Source organism: Physeter macrocephalus, chromosome 20 (genome assembly GCF_002837175.3).
Source record: "Physeter macrocephalus isolate SW-GA chromosome 20, ASM283717v5, whole genome shotgun sequence".
Classification (NCBI taxonomy): Eukaryota; Metazoa; Chordata; class Mammalia; order Artiodactyla; family Physeteridae; genus Physeter; species Physeter macrocephalus.
Window position 1 is genome coordinate 28,799,952 of NC_041233.1, and position 11,288 is coordinate 28,811,239.

General features: G+C 40.7%; 1 pseudogene; it reads left to right on the forward strand.

Annotated features, from left to right (window-relative positions):
- The first annotated feature begins 846 nt into the window (after positions 1 to 846).
- On the forward strand, positions 847 to 8,381 carry LOC102975777 (E3 ubiquitin-protein ligase RBBP6-like; annotated as a pseudogene).
- The last annotated feature ends 2,907 nt before the right edge of the window (positions 8,382 to 11,288 follow it).

Sequence of the window (11,288 nt, forward strand, 5' to 3'; positions counted from 1 at the left end):
TATTATTATCCCCATTTCATAGCTAAGTAAATTGTCGCAGAGAGGCTGAGGACGTTGTACAAAGTCACGCAGCCAGTGCAACTAAGCTTGGATTGAAGCCAGGGAGTCTGGTTAGCAGACTTGCTGGGTTGCTGCGGGCACCCCAGCATGCCCAGAGAAACCCTCAGAGTGCCCCAGGGCTCTGGCTTCTCGCTGCCATTTGGGACCTGCCTAAGCTTTCCAACTTGAACGGTTGCTGATATCACCACAAAGTACCTCAATAAATTCTGGCAATGATAAATTTTTTGTTTGTTTTGCTTGCTGACTAGAGAGCTCTTATATAGACCAAACCGCAATGTTTTAGGTTTCTTAAAAGATAGAGAATTGGCACTTCAATATAGTATATAAGGGTCATTTATTTTCTTCCCATCCCTTTCATAATACTCATGATGCACTGAGGAGTTGCATTCGACCCTAAACTCAAGGAGTGGCCACCTCTGTACCCTAAAAGAGCCCAAGGATGATGTGTCCCATTCATCAACACTTCCTAACCTGGTGCTGTGCCAGCCACTGAGGGACACCAGCAGATCCGATATGATCTCTGCCATCAATGAATTCGCAGTCTCCTGGAACCACTGAGTGCAAACAACAGTTAAAATATAATACAGCGAGTGGTACTGTAGAAGGGTCCAAATGCTTTGGTTACAGAAAGAAAGAGAACCTGCTCTTGGCAGAGTCGCAGGAAAAGAAGCTGAGGAGACTGGGGTTTGACTGCACACGGTTCAACAGTCTGGACAGTCTCAGAGGAGGTGAGCAGACACTGGAAGCCTCGAGAGGGGGTACAGTTTAGAAAGCCCACCCTTCTAGATGTGTGGAGGGGAGGAGGACCAGGAGGAGGAAAACCAGTTAGGAGATGACTATAGAGTCCAGGTGAGAGATGAGGGTTACACTAAGGCAGAAGCACTGAAGATGGAAAAGAAACAATGGATCAAGGAACACAAATCAGAGGTGATATAAACGGGGCTTTTATTCTTCTGTGTGGTTCAGTTCAGCTTCAGGTTCATTTGCCATTAAAATAGCTTTGGATCTGACTCCAATCATGCCTGAAGAATCACAGAGACCTGGCTTTTAGGTTAGGTAATTTCAAGCTTTCAGGAAACACAAGTCAGATCAGAGGACCAGAGTTCAAATCATGTCCATCAAATCATGCGACATGCCCTTGAGCAAGTCACTTTCATTCTCTGAAAGTCAGCTGCATCATCTGCGAAGTGAGAATCAAGGCTTCTGCCTCTGAGCTTATTATGGCATCGGCTCAGCTGGGCACCAGTATCATCTCATCTCTTTTTATCTTTCCTAACAACAATATCAGCCTGCACAGTTTCCTGAGCACTCACTATGTGCCAGGCACTATTTTAGCATGCATTAACTCATTTAACCCTCACAACAACCTCAGGAGATAGGTACTATTATTATCCTCATTCTGCAGATAAAGAAACTGTGGCAGAAAGAGATGCAGTAACTTGCCAACTCCTCACAGAGGCAGAACTAGGATGTGAACCCAGTATACCACCTGCCATAACTGCCTAAGCACCTGCCTACCGTTCTGTACAGGAAGTCCAGGCTCTCCCGCTGGAGCCCTCCCTCCTCCCCTGCTCTAAGAATCCTACTCCTTGGGTGCTGCTTCCTGGCACTAGGTGAACAAGGAAAAAAGCTCAGCTCTCTGCTGCTATTTCTAGAGGCCGCCACAAGGTGTCGCTATTGAAAGTCAATCCTACAAGATTGGTTCAGGTGGTTTGCTGGTGGCATGATGCTCTTACTGGCTCTGAGACTTCACTTCTTCTGTAGTTCTCATCCACGCACTTAGCTATCATTCATCAAATCACTCTGGGGGTGGGGGCCTCTGAATCCAACAGGGCTTCCAGACTCCCCTTTCCTTTCTGGCTGGTCTCTCTGGATCCCTTGGGGTTCTTCCCTACCAGAATGCCGTGGGCAGGGCCGTGTCATTTGACCTCACCAGGTCCCCCTAACTTCAAGTTTCAGGGAGCCACTGAACTTAAGGTCTAAATACCCTACACACAGGAGCCCCCCCCCACACCCCCGCCTACCCCGGGGCAGCTTGTACAATTTGGTCAACCCTCTCTGCGATTTACTACTAGAGGGAGGAGGAACATTTTCTTTTTCTTTTCTTTTCTTTTTTTTTTTTTTGCGGTACACGGGCCTCTCACTGTTGTGGCCTCTCCTGCTGCGGAGCACAGGCTCTGGACGCGCAGGCTCAGCGGCCATGGCTCACGGGCCCAGCCGCTCCGCGGCATGTGGGATCGTCCCGGACCAGGGCACGAACCCGTGTCCCCTGCATCGGCAGGCGGACTCTTAACCACTGTGCCACCAGGGAAGCCCCCAGGAGCATTTTCTAAACACACACACACACACACACACACACACACACACACACACACACACTCAAAAACAAAACAAAACAAACAACATGCCCTGTTGTACCCTTTTCCTGGGGTAATGGGCATCAGCTCCCCTTACCTACTCATAGCTAACGGGTTCCGGGGACTACTGTCTGAACAAAAGCCTACTCCATAGCACATGTTCTGTTCACTGGCAGGCAGAAGTGCTAGAAGATTCTTTCTCTATGTCTAAAGAGGGGATTGCATACCTTATGGCCATTAGGAACCCCGTCCTACAGCAAGTAAAAGCTTCCCACAACAGACATTAGGACAAGCCAAGGGGCCACCAAGACCTCATGCAGTGCGTTGAAAGTTTCTTTGTGGACTGATTTCAGAAGGCTGATGAATGTAGTTTTCTGTCCTGGGCAGAGAGAATCTGAAGCTGAAACTTATTATAAACACAAACCTCTTCATAAAACAAAGAGTCCCAACACCAGTCCTTGGTAAGAGCTGGGGAATGCCACAGAAAATCAGGTTGTATCCTGAAGTATAACTATGATAAGCGCAGCCAGATTTAGCAAATAAAAATACAAAATATCCAGTTAAATTTGAATTTCAGATAAACAACCAATAGTTTTTAGGATAAGCATGTCACCTGCAATACATGGGACTTACTTCCTCTAAAAAATTATTGGCTGTTTATCTGAAATTCAAATTGAACTGAGCATCTTATATTTTATCCATCAACCTTAGTTTTGAAGTATAACCATGATCAGAAGTAAATCCAAGTCCTAAGAAAGTAAAGATCAAAGGTACTTAACAGGTCAACAGTTAAAATTCATTTGGCTACTAGACACTAACCAAACATTTAAAAATTTTAAAACAGTGGTCTTTTAAGCCTGGCTACACATTGGAATTAGCTGAGAATTTTTAAAAATATAGATATATAGATGCCCATGACTGTCCCTGAGGATTCATATTAAACTGAATTCATATCAATTCACATTAAAACTTTCTTGTATTAAGAATTAATAATATTCCTATGAATAGGCGATGCTAATGTGCAAAGGGAGTTGAGGACCATTGTCTTAAAGTGTTGTCTGTACCTGCCTACTCAGTTGACGACTTTTCTGAAGTGGTAAAGGAAATAAGACTGATACACTTTATTTGCAATTATAAGCCTCCTTAAACTTATAACTCACAGTGAGTTCAGACTGACATTAGCCCTGACTGTACTGAGGAAAAATTGGCAAAGAGATAGATCAGCTTACTAGTAGTTCCTGTTGTTGTAACATAACATTTCTAATCATATTCTTTGTCCTTAGTAATTCCACTTTAGAGTATAAATCCTAGGAAAATATTCAGCAGTTCAGACAAATAACTATATGCAAAGATGCTAATCATACTATAATAATGAGGAAAAATTGTGCTTCCTGTAAAAATAATTTCCCTTTAGCCTGAGAACTTCATGATTTCTTGTAATAAAAGTCTACTAGAGCCAAGCTCTCTCAGCTTTTTTATGTGGGAAAATGTCTTTAACATTTTTTTCATTTTTGAAGTATGTATTTTGAATGATTTTTTTTCTTTCAGTATTTTAAAGAAGCCATTCCAATGTCTTCTGGATTCTACTGTTTTTATTAGATGTCAGCCATCATTCTTATTATTGTATTCTTAAATGTATGTGTCCTTTTTCTCTTACTGTGCTTAAGATATTTTCTTTAATTTTGATTTTCAGCAGTTTGACTATGATGAGCCTTGGTGTGGTTTTCCTTATACTTATTATTTCTTTAAATTTATTTATTTATTTATTTATTTTTGGCTGCACCGGGTCTTCGTTGCTGCGCGCAGGCTTTCTCTAGTTGCAGCTGAGCAGGGGCTACTCTTTGTTGCCATGCACGGGCTTCTCCTTGTGGTGGCTTCTCTTGTTGTGGAGCATGGGCTCTAGGCACGTGGGCTCAGTAGTTGTGGCGTGAGGGCTCAGTAGTTGTGGCGCACGGGCTTAGTTGCTCCGCAGCATGTGGGATCTTCCTGGACAAGGGCTCGAACCTGTGTCCCCTGCATTGGCAGGTGGATTCTTAACCACTGAGCCACCAGGGAAGTCCCTCCTTATATTTATTCTACTTGGGTTTTCATGGGCTTCTAAAATCTGCGAATTAATATATTAGTATTTCTCATTAATTTTTAAAAATTCTCAAGCACAATCCCTTCAGAGATTCCCTCTGCCCCATTTTCTCTCTTCTCTCTTTGAAGGACTCCAAATGTGTATATACTATAGTGTTTTATGTTGTTCTACTGTTCTCTGAAACTCTGCTATAACTTTTAGAATTTAATTTAAATTCAATTTACTTTTTCTCTCCTTATGCATTAGTTTGGATAAATTTTATTAACCTGTCTTCAAGTTTCTGATCTTTTCTTCTGCTGTATCTAGTCTGCTGGTAAGACCTTCAATTAAAATTTTCATTTCAGTTCTAGAATTTCCATTTCATTCTTTTATAGGGCTTCAGATTCTCTGTGGAAACTTCCCATTTTTTCATTCATTTTGCCCATCTTTTCCAGTAAATACTTCAACACAGTTATAATACTTAAAGATTTTGTCTGCTGATTCCAACATCTGGGTCATTCCTGGTTCTGTTGCAATTGGCTATTTTTTCCTCTTGATTATGGGTCACATCTTCCTGCTTTTTCACATGTCTTCTACTTTTGACTGTGTGCTCACTGGTAAAGAATTGGTGGGCAAGTGTGCCTTGAGGGGTTCCCCCCCTATCCTCCTTCCTGTCCCTGCTGTTGTTTTGTACTCAGTGAAGACTTAGAAGGAAACAATAGGTGAGTGCTCCAAAAGAAATCTCTATCCACCCTCATTTCCTGTTCTTCACCTTCATCAGGCCATGGTCATGCAGTTAGTGAAGCCCTACAGATAAGAATTGGCAGATAGATGCCATTTAGCATTTAAGTTTGGGGGTGGGATTTTAATACATCATGTCAGCTCATGGAAATTTTAGCTTGTTCAGCTAGTTTCTCAATGCACATTCAAAAATCCCCTGTCTATGATGGGTCTGCTCTTCTATCCGTCATACCGCTTTGATGAAAGCAGCCTCATGTCTCACTCTCCTAGCAAGGGCTCTTTCCACTCTGGAATTTAGTTCATTTTAAATTCTGGTGGATTTTTAACAACTAAAATTTTGCAGTACATCCAGATTACTTGCATTGTCACAAAGAGAGTAATGATCTCTTGCGAATTTCTATATCCTGGAAATGGAAGTCCAAACGTTTTTCAAAAAGACTTATAAACTGAAAATACAGAGAGAAAGGGTGAGAAGGAAGCCTCTGACATCTGTAGACTATAAGATTATCCATTTCCTCTCCATATTTAATTGCTAAATTGACTCAGGGGAAACACCCCCAGGTCACTTGGCAAGGTTTGTATCCCTGCTGAGCAAGTCCAGGAAGGCTAATGTATCAAATGCCCATTACCACAAAAACATCTGTCTTTAAAAGGCCACCTGTTTTAAAATGGGATGTGGGGGAAATGGAGTAGAAACTAATTTGCCCTTATTTCACCAAATAGGATTTCTGATATCATTTAAAATGCCCTTTATCCTCATTTCAATATATTTCCACTTCTTAATCCTGCTGAATTGGAACCAAATCCAGAAGCCCATTTCTCTAACAAAACTGATGAGTATGAAGAGATAGTTTCCTTAATGCACACCAAAAAAACTTGGGTACAGCTAGAGTTTATGCTATTTCACATGAAGAAAACTAGAAGAGAAAAAGGAGGCTGACAAGAGAGGCCCTTTTTAGCAACAACTTTTCCGACGCAGGAGAGAGAAGACAAAATCTGAAACACAAACCTTCTTCCTCCAGAACACTCAGTCTAACTGCTCTAGGTCTTATTATGTAGAAGGATACAATTGGTAGATTCAGTAAGAAATTACATAAAAATCCACACTTAATTGGTTTTAAATAGTCCAAAACTTTATGGTCAAAACACTTCTTAACATCTGATGAAGAGACACAATGGAGGGGGCTACAGCTGCTCAGGTTTTGAAATTCCTCAGTGCCCTCCCAGGAACAGACACAAGTAGGAGTGTAAAAGGAAAAGAAATTGTAGAATAGGTGAAGCAGTGCTTAGAAGGAAGAAGGTCTAAAAGCAACCATCTACGCTTTCATAGTAAGAAAGTAGAAAGGAAAGAGCAGCTTAAGCCCAAAATAAATGAAGTAGAAAATGAAGGCAAGAATAAAAATAATGAAATAGAAAATTCACAATCAGTAGCATAAAGCAATTAAACCAAAAGCTGTCTTTAGGGCTTCCCTGGTGGCGCAGTGGTTGCGCGTCCGCCTGCCAATGCAAGGGAACCGGGTTCGCGCCCCGGTCTGGGAGGATCCCACATGCCGCGGAGCGGCTGGGCCCGTGAGCCATGGCCACTGAGCCTGCACGTCCGGAGCCTGTGCTCCGCAACGGGAGAGGCCACAACAGAGGGAGGCCCGCATACCACAAAAAAAAAAAAACAAAAAACAAAAGTTGTCTTTAAAAATTGTGATAAAATTGATAAACCTCTAGACTTACCAAGGAAAAACCCAAAATCAGAAGTTAAAGAGGAGTCAAAACTACAGGTCCTACAAACATTAGCATGATAAAAATGAATAATATAAACAAATTTATGCCCCCAAAATTCATCAACATAATGAAATTACCTATTCCTTCAAAGGGGAAAATTATAAAAACTGACTTAAGAGAGGTCATCTAAATGATACTATGCCTACGAAAAAATTGAATTCTTTTGAAAAAGAAAAAGAAAAAAATAGCCCAGATGGCTTCCCTGGTGAAATCTATCAAACATTTAAGGAAATAACACCAATCTTACACTATCACTTTCATAAAAGAGGTGAAGGGAGCACTTCCCACATCCATTTTATGATGCCAACATTATCCTGATAAGAAAAAAAGTTATTATAAGAAAAGCAAACTCCAGGCTAATATCTCTCATGACCATAAATCCTTAACAAAACATTAGCAAATTGAATCCAGCAAAATATAACAAGGATACTACATGTGACTTAGTCGGGTTTATCCCAGGAATCCAGAGTTGGCTTAACATTTGAAAAAAATCAGTGTAATTAACAGAATAAAACAGAATAGCAGAATAAAAGAGAAAAACTGAATAAGAGAGAAAAATTAACAGAATTTAACAGAATAAAAGAGAAAAATCATGATTACCAACAGAGACACGAAAAAAACTTAACAAAATTAAACAACTGTTTATGATTTAAAAAAACACTCTCAGCAAAATATTGTAATAGAAGGAAACTTTCTCAATCTATTAAAAAACAAACAAACCCCTATAGCTCCTGCATGTCAACAGAAATATAAGCTGAGGGAAGAGAAAGAGTTGCCTAAAAAAGAATAGAACATTCCCCCAAAAAGTATTTCTATTCCCACAGGAGACAAAAAAAAATTCATGATCACAAGCCACTTATGACACTAAATGCTCAAGTGAAGAGACAAAATCTGTAGATAAAAATCCTTATAAGGATCATGAGAAGCACATCTTAGAAGCAAGGGACGACAAAGAATCAAGTAGCAATACATTACATAATACATATTCTTAACCCACCAGACACAGATTGAAAATGTGCAGATTAATGGGCAAATTGGCAGGAATGCTATCCAGCCTAAACCCCAGCTAAACCACTCCTCTTGACCTTCCTCCGACTTAACTAGAGAAACTGATGAAGCTGCTATTGAACCAGACTATAATGAAGGTGACAGCGAAAGTAACATATCTGGAAGAGAAGAGGAAACTTGTCTAAGGAACCGAACAATAAAGTTATGGAGGAAGCAAAAGAGCCTGGACACGGCTGCAGTCGGCCAGGAGCCAGAGTCAAAGCAGCCCCAGCATTAGTCCAAGTAGAAGTCATAGCCCTTCTGGAAGCCCAGCCCGAAGCCACAGTAGCATCACAAACCATACAATAAATAGGAATGAATTTAACAGAATGGGTGCATAAGACCTGTATACCAAAAAACTGCAAAACATTGCTAAGAGAAAGTAAAGAAGACAAATAAATAGAGGGCTATGCCATGTGCATGGGTTGGAAGACTCAGTATTGTTAAGATGTCGGTTCACTCAAAATTCACCTACAGATTCAACATAATCCCATTCAAATCCCAGCAGGGTTTTTTTGGTAGAAATTGACAAGCTTATTTTAAAAGTTATAAGAAAATGCAAAGAATCTAGAATAGCCAGAAAACTATTTAAGGGAAGAACAAAGTAGGAGGACTTACACTACCTGATTTTCAAGTCTTCCCATAAAGCTACGGTAATCAAGACAATGCGGTAGACCAGTGACTTCCATGAACGCGAGCTCAGTGCTGTACTTCATTGGCTGTAAAATGAGTTCCTCGGTCACAAGTAATGCAAGGTGGAATAATAACTTGGTGAATAAGGTATTTTGTCAGTGCGTGGATACCAGTTTGGGAAAAAAATAGTGCAGGCAGGAAAAGCAAATCTATATCAAAAGTAGGTGCCTGTGTCAGTGAGATTAAAATACCACCCCTTACATGAAGGAGGTTGCTCAATGATTCTCCCGAAGAATGGTGCTATGTTGGGGGCTCAGTGTTGGTCTTTGCTGTTGGCGGGTTAGCCTCTCAGCGGTGACTGTAGACAGAGACTTTAGGAGGTGGACAGTCCATGTTGTGGAGCCTATGCACAGTCTCCATCACTGCTGCCTTGGCCACTTTGATCATGAGGCCTTTGTAAGGGCAGAGGTTGCTGGGAAAAGAAACTAACTAACATCCAGAGAACAGATGATTTTATCCACCTGATTATCAAAATATTTCTCTGGTATAATTACTCTTAGGTGACTATTGGGACACAGATCTTCACATTCTTTGGTCATTCAAAGATATGTATTCACACACCTTTTCCCCAGAACCTCCCCATTGTGATCATTTAACTGTGTCCTTTCCAAGTCCCTGACCAGCCAGCCAAACCATTAGCCACTGCCCATGAATCAAAGTAGATCCATACCTCTGGTCACCTCTAATTTCAGGCAAATGAATAGCCAGTTGCACTGGGTAAAGTTCTGCCCATTGGGGGTATTTTCCTCCACTGCTGTCCTGTAGGACCACATCAGAATGGCTTCTTATTCAGATCTCAGTACAAATAAACCAACTGCAAAAAGACATTCATGAGAGATTGTAAATGGAATGTGCACTGATACTAGATTTTATTAAGACAATATTATTAATTCACTAGATGTAATAATGAAGTGGTAGCATGTCCTGTTTTTAAAAAATCCTTTATCTGTTGGAAATATATTCTGAAGTATTTGAAGGTAAAAAGGTAAGACGTATGGGGGATTTTACTTAAAATTTTTCATGGGAAAAAAGTAGGAGAGCTCAATGGAAGAAGGATAATTGTCGAAGCCAGGTGGTGAGTAAGTACATGGGGGTTCATTAAACTGTTTTCTCTGCTTTTATATGTGTTTAAAATGTCACATAATAAAAAGCCTAAAAAATATTCTAATGAAAAGTATAGACAGCCTCCCCTTATAAATGTACCTAAGAATGTAATCTGAATGTCACCTAGCCTCACCGGCCTGTGCCCTCAAAATAAGGTTAAATTTCCACTTGGACCCAATTTATGATGGCTGTAAGCCCACTCACCCATCCCTGTGCACCAGGAGCATATTCTCACCCTCTCCAGAAGAACTCCACTATTCCAAGGAGTCCTCAAAAGGGTTCCACATATTAGGCCACAAACTAGGCTGAAGCCGACAGCCATCCCTCAGGCTCTACTATTCTAGCTCCCACTTGCCTACATCTAGACAATGTCTCAGCATTCCTGAGAAGCTGCTTAAAGAGGCTTAATCACTGCTGCTGCTGACAAGAAAGAATGGCATAGGAAGCATATTCCAAATTAAAGGAAACTAAAATACACATTAAAAGAAATTAAATGCAACATATGCTCCTGAGTTGAGTCTTAGACTCAGGAAAAAATGGCTATTAAGTCATTACTGAGACAGCTGAAATTACCAGAATATGGACCGTGGTTCGGATGATAGTATATTCATGCTAAATTTCCAGATTTTTATCATTGCATGGTGGTTACGTAAGAGAAAGTCTCACACTTAGCGAATACACACTGAAGTATTTAGGGTGTAAAAATAAAGCAGATACATTGAAAATTCTCCCCCTCAACCCAGCCTCTCAGCCACACAATTTCCCCCTGCCCCAACAGGCAATAAATGTTTCCTCATTCTTGTATACCTCCACCCAGAGGTATTTCATGCTTTTGCAAGCTAACACACGTTCTAACATCTCCTTTACACCAAAAATGGGAGCATTCTCTATACTCTGTTCTGTGCTTGGCTCTTTCTTAGTATATCTTGGAGATCATTCCGTATCAGAACATGAACCATCCCCTCACTATTTTCTACAAATATGTAGTATTCCACTGCGAGAGGTACCATAATTTATTTAGGCTCCATAAAATTGGTTTCCAACCTTTTGCTGTCCTTTATTAAGATCTGCAGAATAGCAGCCTTCAAGGGACCCAGGAAGGTTTGGGAACACAAGCGTATAACAAAAGTATGAAATTAATATGGTGATAATTTTGTCAGGGATTATATTTTAAATGGTTACTAATGAATGTAATGTTTTATGTTATTAACCAGGGAAATAGACTTCAGAATGAATGATTGGTGGGTATGAAAAAACAAGAATGTGTGTGGGAAGTCCATGTTAACAGCCCTCCGTCTTAGCCATTAAACCTGCCTGAAAGAGCATTTTAACACAGTGGAATTTTTTTTTCAGAACACTAACAGACACTGAACGCAATAAGCGACGATCAAGAATAGTAGTAGAGGGGCTTCTCTGGTGGCGCAGTGGTTGAGAGTCCGCCTGCCGATGCA